The sequence below is a fragment of the Triticum urartu genome, chromosome 4A, assembly GCF_056163025.1.
Source record: "Triticum urartu cultivar PI428250 chromosome 4A, HENAU_Tu73, whole genome shotgun sequence".
NCBI classification, from domain to species: Eukaryota; Viridiplantae; Streptophyta; class Magnoliopsida; order Poales; family Poaceae; genus Triticum; species Triticum urartu.
In genome coordinates, this window is record NC_141876.1 from 579,860,222 (window position 1) to 579,874,106 (window position 13,885).

Genomic DNA, 13,885 nt, shown 5'->3' on the forward strand with positions numbered 1-13,885 from the left:
CGGCCTTGGAAGTCACGGTCCATGGTAGTCTTCCACTGATGACCTCGCTTGAGCAGATGATGACATCAATTGAGGAACTCGGGCATGGGTGGTGGGGGCGGCCAGGGGGGGGCACAGCCCCCACCTCAGTATACTTGTTGAGGAAAAAATTGTGGGTCAGATTTAAGGAAGTGGTGCCCATCGTGTAAGGCGTGCAATGCGAGCTGTCTACATTTTGTTTCTTTTATTCTTCCCCTCTTTTTCTCCTCTCAACGTCATTCCAATACTCATCAACATGAAGGGCTGACCACACCTACCATGTGGTATCGTTTGTCATTTTCAATCATGCATGAATCCATCTGAACGCTTATAGCCTATCATGTATGCATGTAATAAAATGTGCATGTGTGCATGCTCGCTCATAGTATGAAAAATTTATCATTGTGTGCTCTCTGATCGATGCATGGCAGCAGTCTTCGGGCAAGGCTTCATCGCCCATGACTTTACGGTGGAGAACACGGCCGGAGCCGCCAAGCACCAGGCGGTGGCGCTCCATTCTGAGTCTGACGGGTCGGTGCTGTACTGGTGCGCTATTCTAGGCTATCAGGATACGTTGTATGCCAGGAAGAAGAGACAGTTCTACCACGAGTGCCGCATCGAGGGCATCGTGGACTTCGTGTTTGGCGACGCCATGACCATCTTCCTAAAATGCACCATCATCGCACGCCTTCCACTATGGAAACGAAAGAACACAATCACGTCTCAGGGGAGGACAACGAAGCAAGATAACAACGGCGAGTTCTGTTTCCAGTTCTGCGACGTTTCTGCACCGATGACCTCGCCCGAGTCGATCCACCGGTCGATACATACCTGGGACGCCCTTGGAAGCTATGGTCCATGGTAGTCTTCCACCGATGACCTCGCCTGAGCCAATGATGACATCAATTGAGTAACTCGAGGCATGGGCGGGGGGGGGGGGGCACAGCCCCCACCTTAGTATACTTGTTGAAGAAAAAAATTATGGGTCGGATTTACGGAAGTGGTGCGCACCATGTAAGGCCTACAATGCGATTTGCCTACATTTTGTTTCTTTTCTTCTTCCCCTCTTGTTTCTCCTCTCAACGTCATTCCAATACTTATCAACATGAAGGGCTGACCACACCTACCGTGTGGTATCGTTTGTTGTTTTCTATCATGCACGAATCCATCTGAATGCTTATCGCCGAATGTGTATGCATGTAACAAAATGTGCACGTGTGCATGCTCACTCATAGTACGAAAAACTTATCTTTGTGTGCTCTCTGATCGATGCATGGTAGGAGTCTTCGGGCAAGGCTTCATTGCCCACGACTTTACGGTGGAGAACGCGGCCGAAGCCGCCAAGCAGCAGGCGGTGGCACTCCATTCTGAGTCTAACGGGTCGGTGGTGTACCGGTGCGCCATTCTGGCCTACCAGGATACATTGTACGCCAGGAAGAAGAGACAGTTCTACCATGAGTGTCGCATCGAGGGCACCATGGACTTTGTGTTTGGCAACGCCACAACCATCTTCCTAAAATGCACCATCATTGCACGCCTTCCACTACGGGGACAAAAGAACACAATCACGTCTTAGGGGAGGACACCGAAGCAAGATCACAACATCGGCTTCTGTTTCCAGTTCTACGACGTTTCTGCACCGATGACTTCGCCCGAGCCGATCCACCGGTCGATACATACTTGGGACGCCCTTGGAATTAAGCTGCAGTCCATGGTAGTCTTCCACTGATGACCTTGCCCGAGCCGATGGTGACATCAATTGAGGAAATCGGGCATGGGCGGTGGGGGCGGTCGGGGGTGGGGGGGGGCACAGGCCCCACCTTAGTATACTTGTTGAAGAAAAAATTGTGGGTCGGATTTAAGGAAGTGGTGCCTGCCGTGTAAGGTGTGCAATGCGATCTGTCTACATTCTGTTTCTTTTGGGGTAAAATTTTGAATATGTTAAAAATGTGACCTCAAGTACTTTTGCAAATAGGTATTTATACTTTGTAAAAATCACAACTAATTCATACTTGCATTGATTTTGACAAACTTTATATTTTTTTTATCAAAATCTAGAAAGGATTTTTTTGGAACACTATGTTTTCAAATTTGAACTAACTAAGATCATTTTTTCCTCAAATTGTGTTCAAAATGCATTAAAAATAGCGGGCATGACCGTTCATAACTAGGGGTGAAATCTTGCAAACAATTTGTTGGGTCTCTGATGAAATAGCTACTTGTGTACCTAAAAATGATTTTTGGAAAAAATCACAAACTATGATGCAGCTCTAGTTCAAATTTGATCTGGTTCCTGCTAGATTGACAGAAATCTGTCAATTTGACGAGGAGCGGATGGAAAACTTTTGAGTGGCAACCATTTGTTATTTGTACATAAAATATGGTATAATATTTTTTTAAATGATGTCGTCCAATTTTGCAACAAATATTTTGTAGATTCTTCACAAAAAACTATTTTTGGCACTCTGGAAATGGAAAATTAATTTTTGGTGCAAAAAATGAAAACCCTCTTCATCAATATTGTTTGCCATTCGAAGATGCACACTTGTACACAATATGATATCATTTTAACAAACTATTCCGTGAATATGTACATAACATTGGCCATTGAGGCTTGAAAGCCATGAATGTTCATACATGATAACTTATTTCTAAGAACACTTTTTAAAAATAATTGTCGTGTTTCAAGTTTGTTATTTTTTGGAAAATAGGTCACATATAATGATACCATGTGAAGGTTTTCCTTTTTTATTTCTTATGCCGATTCCAAAATGCATTAAAAATGGTGGGCATGACCGTTCGTAGCTACGGGTGGAATCTTGCAAAACTTTTGTTGGATCTCTAATGGAATAGCTACTTCTGTACCTAAAAATGATTTTTTTCAAAAAAGTCATGAGCAAACTATGATGCAGCTCCAGTTAAAATTTGACCCGGTTTCTAAAACCAGCAGAAATCTATCAATTTGATGAGGAGTGGATGGAAACCTTTTAAGTGGCAATCATTTGTTATTTGTACTAGCTTCACTGATTAGTATACTAGCTCAAGAACACTAGCTCTTACATGTCTCTTTGTTTCACACGAGTGATTGATGCTGCTTTATAGGACAATCATGATGTACTTGTGATTTAATGTCGAACATCAATTTGATAAGGCGATCACTTTTGTACTTCCTCCGGTCCTTTTTAGTTCGCATATAAAATTTGACTGAAGTCAAGCCTTGTAAAGTTTAACCAACTTTGTAGAAAAAAGTGCCAACATTCACAATCTGAAATCAATATCACTAGATGTGTCATGACTTAAAGTTTCATATTATATAAATTTAGCATGGCAGATGTTGATATTTTTTCATATAAATACGGTCAAACTTTATGAAGTTTGACTTCAGAGAATTCTAATATGCAGAGTAAAAAGAACCGGAGGGAGTATTTGTTGCAGTAGGCGCCCTCCAATTCCATGGATGACATTGATGACCGGGACATGCCCCAAGCTGAAGAGGACATCCTCGAGTCCAACCTCAACCTCGACACAAGTCCAACCCGACCACGATGATGCCCCACACAAGGTCGGTCCCTCTTGTGTCTGAGTTTTTGTTCCCAAGTTATCAATGCTCTGTTCTGGCTCAGCAAAGTTGTTAGTGATGGGTGCATGTGTAACTTTACCCGAGACCGACGCTCCAGATGCTTTCCATGTTTTGCGTATCAGCTGTGTTAATTATCTGTTTGTTGCATTCGTCATTGCACCATTCGCATTGCATCGACACTGTTGTCGTCATTTATTAAAAACTTGCATCCGCATGTTTTCATAAAACTCGTAGTCGTTCGTGGTTGTCGCTTCTCCCTTTGTCTTCGTTGACCTTTTGTCAGGCCTCTTTGTCTTTGTCGAGCTCTCTCAAACCCCTCGCGCGCGCATCCGAAACTTACCTGAACCCGACCCGCTCAGTCATCACCGTTGGATTCGGATCATCCCCAAACATCCCTAAGATATCTTCGTTTTTTCCATTGGAATTCCCTAGCCTATTTATTCACCGTCCGATCTAAATCGAAGGGCCTAAACCTATCTCTAATTCCTATATATATAGACCACCTACTTGGCCAACCCTAAAATCTAGGGGAGCTGTCCCATCCTCCCCGTCGTCGCCGCCACTCCACCTCCCACATTGGGATCCCCTCACCCAGCCAGCCACTGAGTGCCAGCCACCTCCTCCTTGGGATCTTCCCTGATCCAAACCCACAGCCAACCACCTTCCCCTTCGTTTGAGCCACCACTCAATCCAACCAGCGTCGATCCCCATCGGTCCAGCCGGCCACTACTCCATCGACCCGGGCCGAAGCCCATGGGTGAGCAGCCCCTCTTCTGTACACCGTTGTCCCAACCAGATTCGGCCCGATTCATGCTTTTTTCCGCGGAACGAATTTAGCTACTTTATCCAGAAACAACATATTTGCAAAAAAAAAACCTCAAACATCATGCATATAATAACTCGACAACCGTGCATCGGATTAAAATGTTTTATACATGTAAAATGCTTAGAATTTCATCTAGTTTCATAATATCCATTTTCCATCCATGCTTAAAATGTTTAAATTGTTGTTTGCATTATTTTGCATTAATGACATGCTAAATGATTTATTTCATAACTTAATAACCTTAGCTCCAAATTAAATAAACTTTACATTTATATGGGGTGGAAAATGTATAGATTAACATGGTTCACTCTATTTGCATGTTTAACAACAATGAAATATGGTTTAGGGAAGAATAGTATCAAATCCAAAATATGCACATGGGGATTTTTCGGAATTGTTGTTTGTTGTTCTGGCCTCATTTAAACTTGCCTAGATAGGTAGTTTTGTTATGCTTCACCTCTTTTCACGTTTAATAACATTTAATATTATTGGGTGCATAAACGAGAGCGAACTAAATAATTTGAATGTGGTGTTTCGTCAATATGCAACTCATTGCATATTGAGCTCCACTTAATTTGTAGCATCATTTATTGCACTTTGTCATGCCATGCTTCATTAAACCGGACATGTATCATACTTGCTTGTGCATCATGCCATGTTTATGCTTGTTGGTTTACCATGTTTTTGCTTCTTTTCGGTTGTGCTTCTTCTCGATAGTTCCGATATCCTTGCGATTGTGAGGATTCGTTTGACTACGCCCATTCGTCTACTTCATGGATTCGATCTTCTTCCGAGCGGGATTTTAGGCAAGATGAATGTTACCTTGGATATCACTACTATCTTTGGTTGCTAGTTGTCTCGATGTTATCTCTATGTCGCGCTACCTACCACTTGTTTATCAAGCCTCCTAAATTGTCATGTTAAGCCTCTAACCTTTTCCACTATCCCAGCAAACCGTTGTTTGGCTATGTTACCGCTTTTCTCAGCCCCTCTTATAGTGTTTCTAGTTGCAGGTGCAATTGCAGGTTGTTCCATGCTGGGACGTGGATATCATGGGATATCACAATATCTCTTATTTAATTAATGCATCTGTATACTTGGTAAAGGGTGGAAGACTTGACCTTTTACTTGGTGTTTTGTTCCACTCTCGCCGCCTTAGTTTTCGTCATACCAGTGTTATGTTCCTTGATTTTGCGTTCCCAACACGGTCAGGGTTTATGGGCTCCCTTTGATTCTTCGCCTAAAGTAAAGCTTTCCTGAGTAGATCCAACATTGGTTTTACCATTTGCCTAATAACAACTAAAACTTGCATAGGGACTTACCGGTACTCGAGGATTCTTAATCAACAACCCGGGCCAGTGCTCGACATGAGTGTTGGTCCACCTACCTAGAAGTTGGCGGTGCCGCCTCGGGGCAACTCGAGGTATTTGGCTACCGTCCACTTAGCATAGACGGACGAGTCCGTAGATAGAGAGCGCGCGGCTCTGGACACGGATCTAACTCACCGGGAGATCTCCTTGGGATAGTTTTCCTTTCCTCGAAGAAATTGTGCACTGGGATTCTGAAAACACTCGGGTTGTCCCTAGATGGAGGTTTTACCTTCGCGGATCGTGAGAGTCTGTGATGGAATAAGTTGGGACACCCCTGCAGGGTTAAATCTTATCGTAAGTTGTGCCCGCGGTTATGTGACAGATGGAAAATTTATAATATCTGATTGTAGAGAACTCGACACCAGATACGAAATAAAATACACCAACCGCGTGCGTAACCGTGACCGTCTCTTTTCGAGTGAGTTTGAGAAGAGAACACGGTGGGGTTATGTTTGACTCGTAAGTAGTTCAGGATCGCTTCTTGATCATTCTAATTTGCGACCATTATGCGTAGTTTCTCTTGTTACTCTTGTACTCGTAAGTTAGCCACCATACAAATGCTTAGTGCTGCTACAACCTCATCACTTATCCATTCCATATCCATTATGCTTTGCTAGTCTTAATACCCATGGTAATGGGATCGCTGAGTCCTCGTGGCTCATAGATTACTACAACAACAGTTGCAGGTACATGTAATGCGATGATATAACGTGAGAGCGATGCTTGCTTGTCATGGAGTTCTTCTGCTTCTTCTTCTTCGATCAAGGGATAGGTTCCTGGTTGGGAGCCTGGGATTAGTAGGGTGGATGTCGTTTTTATTTTTCGTTTGATTTCATCCGCAGCCGAATCCTGCTCTTCTGTATGATGATTGCTAAGTATTGATGTATTCATGTTGTAGCTTGTGGCGAGTGTAAGCCTTTATCTTGTATTCTCATCTATTCAGTACATGGTATGTTGTAATGATATTCACCTTGCTATGTCCTTGAGATGTGATTGTACCCCAATCATGGGTTCATCACATGATTGGGATAGAATCGCATCTTGGACACTACAGCACGTGTGTGTACGGCACTTGATAGACGCACCGTCAAATGTTTTTGCCGACGGGTATATATGCCGACAGCTACCGTCGACGTAGGTCATCTATGCCGACAGGCAGGGAAGGTATACCGACGCTATTGATGCCGACGGTCACCGCTGAGGACATGTGGAATGTGACACAAACCGACAATGACATCAATGAAGGAACTCGGGACATGAGGTGGTGGGGCGGGGGGTGGGGTGGGGCACCGCCCCCGCCTTGGTATACTTGTTGAAGAAAAAAATTATGGCTCGGATTTAAGGAAGTGGTACCCGCCGTGTAAGGTGTGTAATGCGATCTATCTACAGTTCGTTTCTTTTCTTCTTCCCCTCTTCTTTCTCCTCTCATCTACAGAGGATTTATGGGAGTAGTAAATCGTGTAGAGGATTCTCGATGATTCCATTTCACAGTCACCAAACAACAGAAGCACAAACCGGATCCGGCGGCAGCACTGAGGACTAACTCCACGGCCAACGGTGACGCGGCCTCCGCAAGCGCCGGCGCGGGGGAGTAGAAGGTACTTCACCCTTCCGTTTCTTTGCTTAGAGTTTCTCTATAAATTTCTTCACGTCTTCCTTTGTTGGAAACACTATAGGATAATCTTTAAAGGTTCATCCTCGAATTTGGAAAATCCATCTCTCGATGTAAGCAACTAACTGTGCTATTTTGTGCAACAGATATATAGTGTTAGATTCTGGAGCGTATACTGCAGGGAAAAGAGAAACCAACGAATCTACCCTTTGCACTTCTGAAGAAAATCACACAAGATTTCTCTGAAGAGCGAGAAATTGGCCAAGGTGGATTCGGAACCACTTATAAGGTGAATTTTTCTTCTGAATAAAATTATGTGTATAGCACCTAAGATCATAAATATCTCAAGGACGTCAATGTACTGCCTGAAGAATGAAGTGCAGATTTTCATATTATCTATAAATGTAAAAAAAATCATAGCTCTACATTTTGATCATGCAAATTCTGTCCCAGAATTTACTTACGGGTGATGTTAGAAAACATGGACAGAAAGTCTTAAGTAACAACTTAGTGTATAAAAAAATTCTACTGCACAAAACCCAAATGAACAAATTTACATGTTCACATTTCACTCGACTATGTACATTTGTGAATTTTTTTTAAGTTTCTGGAAAGCTTCAGAATGTGTGCTGTTTCACTATAGCACAGAAGCACCGGATATAAATCTTAGCATTCACATAAAACGCGGATAATTGATTCAGGATGCATTGGCACAACCTGTTAGAGTACGTAATGGGCCTAATGGGCCCGTTAGTCTTAGGGTTAATTAGAAATAAGAGTCGCTTTTTTAGGGGTCAAGTAAGCCTTGCTTGGGAGTCAAGTAAACCTCTCTATATAAAGAGAGGAGATGTATCAATCTAATCAAGCAAGAATTAAGAAGAAAATCCTTCCATCTTGCCCGGCCGTGGGCAAAAGGCCCCCGGCCGGCCTTCTTGCGCCCTCCTTCTAGCAGCGCCATAACAATTTGGTATCAGCTAGCTTCGGTTCGATCATGTCTTCACCGCCGCCCAACCCGTCTCTTCCGCTGCCGGTCACGACCGTCGCCCCGCTCCTGCCCGCGCCGGGATCCTCCGTCGCGCCCGCCCCCGTCGTCCTCACCCCGAAGTTGTCCGGGGCGCTGCGGGACCTAACACAGGCGGTCCAGGAGATCCACCTGTTCTTGGCTGGGTCCTATGGGCCGCACCTGGCTGCGCCGCCCATCACCGCCACCGCGCCGCCGTGGCTGCCGTGGCAGCCGCCGCACCAAGCGGCCCCCGCCGCGCTCGCCGGGCTACTGCAGCAGCCGCTGCAGCTGCCATCCATCGCCCCGTCCTGGCTGTCGTGGCAGCCGCCGCACCAGGCGGCCTTCGCCACGCTCGCCGGGCCATTGCAGCTGCCATACATCCTGCCGGCCTCCGCCGCGCCCGGCGCTCCGCCGCAGCAGCCGCTGCCGCTGCCCGGTGCGCCACCGCCGCAGCCGCTGCCGCAGCCACCGTCGGTTAGCTCCGGCCCCGCATCGACCGCGCCGGCGGGAGTCCCGCTCCACCAAGTCCAGTCCCCGCCGTCGCCGTCACCGCTTCCGTCTTGGATCGCTACCCGCCACGTGTTGGCGGCGGTGAGGCTGCAGGCTACTGCGCGCGGCCTCCTAGCGCGTCGGCGTGTGCGGGAGATGCGTGGTCTGCAGCTGCCGCTCCTCCAATTTGCCCTTCGCTGCGCAAAGGACCTCGATCTCATCCACTCCGCCGGGGATCTTGGGCATGCGGTTTCCCCCACGGGCAGCGGGCATGCTGTTTTCCCCACGGGCAGCGACCTCCAAGTCTGCGACATTGGCGGTTGGGGGGGCGCACCCCTCCTCGTCATTCTCCATCGCAAGCCCCCCACTCTTCCCTGTGCGGTGCAGACCAACAGCCGTCCGGCAGGAAGAAGGCATGGTGTCACCGATAACAACGCACCACGTAGCACCACTGCATTCCGTCACCGGGCGCCGCAAGGGCGCCTCTGCTGGTCACTCTTGCGACCACTTCCAGGTGGCCATACACATGCACTCCTTTTGTCCAGATGGTGTCCATGGGATCCAGGTGGCTGTACACGTGCACGTCCGACGTGCGGATGGTATCCACTTTTTGTTAAGAGGTCCAAAATAAATCGTCCCAGTCCATTTCAGGTTGAGAATAATAAAACAAGCCGAGATGTAAAAGGCTTGTTTTTAGGTGTTAGGTTTGGGTTGCGTCGAGTCATGGTTATAAGTTGGTTAGGCTGCAGCTTGAGGACAAGCTGCATGTCCAGGTGGGGTGTAGTGTTAGAGTACGTAATGGGCCTAATGGGCCCGTTAGTCTTAGGGTTAATTAGAGATAAAAGTCGCTTTCTTAGGGGTCAAGTAAGCCTTGCTTGGGAGTCAAGTAAACCTCTCTATATAAAGAGAGGAGATGTATCAATCTAATCAAGCAAGAATTAAGAAGGAAATCCTTCCATCTTGCCCGGCCGTGGGCAAAAGGCCCCCGGCCGGCCTTCTTGCGCCCTCCTTCTAGCAGCGCCATAACACAACCTCTAAGCACTATTCTAATGTTCTAAAAAGAATAGTATGGAGAGCAACTTGAAAATTTCAGTCTATCCTGGTAGCTCATTGCCAAGTCAGATTCATTTGGTAGTATGTAACTAAAGTTGAGTTCATTGGGAATGTGCAGACTCCCTTTTTTATTTTACTGCACCGCACTTTCAATTTTTTCACGGATGGCTAAATAGCTCTCGATGCTTAAAGGGCGTTCTGTGAAAAGGAAATGTTGCTATAAAGAGGATCATGAACAACTACATGATCGATGAGAAGCTATTTTATCGTGAGGTTAACAGTCTTTTGAAGGTTAACCATAAAAATGTTGTTCGGTTTCTTGGCTTATGCGCTAATACTGAGTAGGTAGCAATAAAAATTGAAGGTAAAAGAGAATATATTTATGCAGAAGTAAGAGAAAGATTGCTCTATTTCAAGTATATCAGCAACGGAAACCTACAAAATTATATTACCGGTATGAGATGTTGCATTTGATGCAACTCTTCTATTTCCTTATTATCTTTTTTTCCATGCACTTCTACTTTCCAAGTCAAGGTCGACAAACACAAATTTACTGAACAAAACAAATTCAAATCAGATGTTTGAAGATTCCATGCTACTGTTTTTTTTCAGTCTACAGATGAATTCAGGGGACTTGAATGTTAAACATCATCATATGCGGCATATTGGAGATAAGACTAGGTATATTAGAGATAAGGTTAGGAGGTAGTTTGTATTGAGATATTCTTGTAACCATCTCCTCCTTTCTTCTCTCACAAGATGTATCCTAGATTCTCTCTTATCTCTCTCCCTAAAACCGCATGTATGCCATCTAGGGTTTCGGCTCCCCTGCTATATAACGTGAACACGTCGCCCTCGACAAGGGTAAGACGTTTTACTGCTCGCACATGGTAATCAGAGCCCCTCTTCTTCAACTCATCTAGCTACCAAAAACCATCTGTGCCAAAGCCACCATGTCTTCCTCCTCCGGCGCTTCCCTCCCGGCTAGTCTCAATGGCCAGGTCACCGAGAAGCTATCTCGCACGAACTACTTGCTGTGGCGCACGCAGATGATCCCCCAACTGCGTGGCGCCGGGGTCTTCGGCTACGTCGACGGCACCCAGCCGGAGCCGGCAAAGCTGCTCGTCACCACCGACAAGGAAGGCAAGCAGACTTCAACGCCCAACCCTCTCCACCCAACATGGGTCCGGGAGGACCAACAGGTCCTTGGCTACCTGCTGAGCAACCTCACAAAGGAGGTGCTCCTCACGGTGACCACGGTCACCACCACGGGCGCGCTCTGGGCGACGCTCGCCGGCATGTACTCGTCACAATCGGTGAGTCGCATCAACAATATTCGCACCTCTCTCATCAATGCGCAGAAGGGCAACCTCTCCGTCGCCTCCTACTTCGCCACCATGCGTGGCTACGCCGATGAGCTGGCCGCGGCAGGCAAGGCGATCCTCGACGATGAGCTCATCTCCTACATCATCCACGGGCTCGATGCTGACTACCAGCCTCTGATCTCTGCTCTGGACGCTCGCGTAACCCCTGTCACCCTCGACGAGTTGTTCGCTATGCTCTCCAACTTTGATCCGAGGATGGTGCACTTCCACGGGTCCAGCGGCGGCGGCGGCTTCAAATCCTCCGCCAACTCGGCCTCTCGCGGTCGTGGCGGCTCCTCTCGGCGTGGCGGCTCCTCCCGTGGCAGGGGGAGGTCCAGTGGAGGCGGAAACGGCGGCGGCTCCAACTCCCGCAATGGCGACGGGCGTGCTTCCTCCAACAACCGAACTCGCCGCAGTGGCGGCAACCCTCGCGCACGCCCTGATGCTCCTCGCTGCCAGATATGTGGCAAGTTGGGGCACACAGCAAAAGATTGTTGGTACCGCTATGAAGAGGATGACGACTCCTCTCAAGATGATGACAAGGTGGCGGCGGTTGCAGACGTGCCAGACCGGCCAACGGCGGAATCTGCCGTGCGTGTGGACCAGGCCTCGGCTGGTGGCTCGCCCAATGCCACGCGGCGGCGTCCCATTGGAGCGGGCGGCGTGCGCTTCCCTGACCAACCGCACTGCTACAAGCGGCGGGCCCAGGCGCGGCCGACCGGCGCGGGTGCGGGTTCCAGTGCTGACCCGACCAGCCAGGAGGGCGCGGGCTTCAGTACTGATCCTCGTGGCCCCATGCAATCATTGGCTCATGACGAGCCCGCTGGCGCGTCAGGAGGTGCGCCAGGATCTTCTGCGGCTGATATAACCTCGCCGCCATGTGCTGAAGCCACAGAGGATCCGGTGCGGGTGTCAGGCGAATCTGCCTCGGGATTGCCTGCACCAGGGACTCCTGTGCGCGGCTCTGGATCTTCTGCGCCGGCTGATTCTGCAGTACAGTCCAGGCGGCTCACACGGCTACAAAAAGGTGTAACTCAACCCCTTAACTACAAAAATCTAAGCAAATATGGCCTAGTTTGTTCTACAGATGAACATGTCGAACCAAGAACTTTGGATGAGGCACTTGGAGATGATAAGTGGAGAAAAGCAATGATGGAAGAATATGTGGGACTGAAGAAAAATAAAACATGGCATTTGGTTCCCCCACGGCAAGGTAAAAATCTTATAGATTGCAAGTGGGTGTTCAGAGTTAAAAGGAAATCTGATGGAACTATTGATAGATACAAGGCTAGGCTTGTTGCCAAAGGTTTTAAGCAAAGATATGGTATTGATTATGAGGATACATTTAGTCCAGTTGTAAAAGCTGCCATCATTCGCCTTGTTCTGTCTATTGCTGTATCCAGAGGATGGAGTCTCAGACAGCTAGATGTCCAGAACGCGTTTCTTCATGGTGTTCTGGAAGAAGAGGTGTATATGAAACAACCTCCTGGGTTTGAGAGCAAGTCTAATCCCTCGTTTGTGTGCAAACTTGATAAAGCACTCTATGGCTTGAAGCAGGCTCCAAGGGCGTGGTATTCCCGTCTTAGTCACAAGATGCAATCACTTGGTTTTGTCCCTTCCAAGTCAGACACCTCACTGTTTATTTACAATAAACTCAATACATGCATATTTGTTCTCATCTATGTTGATGATATTATTGTTACAAGTTCATCTAGTGAGGCCATTGCATCATTGTTGAAGGATTTAAGTGCAAAATTTGCTCTCAAGGATCTTGGAGATTTGCATTTTTTTTCTTGGGATTGAGGTGAAGAAACACAAGGATGGACTTCACCTCTCTCAAGAGAATTATGCAACCGATTTGGTAAGAAAGGCAGGCTTGCAAGGTTGTAAACCCTCTTTCACTCCATTATCTAGCTCAGAAAAGTTATCTCTCACAGAAGGGCAACTCTTGAATCAAGAGGCTAGCACAAAGTACAGGAGTTTGGTAGGTGCATTACAGTACTTGACTTTAACAAGGCCTGATATCTCATTTGCTGTCAACAAGGTATGTCAGTTTCTGCATGCTCCCACCACTGTGCATTGGACTGCTGCAAAACGCATTATCAGATATGTCAAACATACTTTGAGCATTGGTCTCAATTTCAGCAAGTCATCCTCAAATCTTGTTAGTGCTTTCTCTGATTCTGATTGGGCAGGTTGTCTGGATGACATACGCTCCACTGGCGGATTTGCAATATTTTTTGGACCAAACTTGATTTCATGATGTGCAAGAAAACATGCCACAGTGTCTAGGTCTAGCACAGAGGCAGAGTACAAGGCATTAGCGAATGCTACAGCTGAAATCATATGGGTTCAATCAATGCTAAAAGAACTTGGTATTCGAAGCTCTCAAACTCCATGTTTGTGGCGTGATAATCTTGGTGCCACCTACTTGTCTGCAAATCCAGTCTTTCATGCCAAAACAAAGCACATAGAGATAGACTTTCATTTTGTCAGAGAAAGAGTTGCCCGGAAACAGCTTGATATTCGGTTTATTCACTCCAGAGATCAAGTTGCAGATGGGTTTACTA

General features: G+C 46.9%; 1 pseudogene; it reads left to right on the top strand.

Annotated features, from left to right (window-relative positions):
- Positions 1-442: 442 nt before the first annotated feature.
- On the top strand, positions 443-883 carry LOC147976800 (pectinesterase/pectinesterase inhibitor PPE8B pseudogene; annotated as a pseudogene).
- Positions 884-13,885: the final 13,002 nt, after the last annotated feature.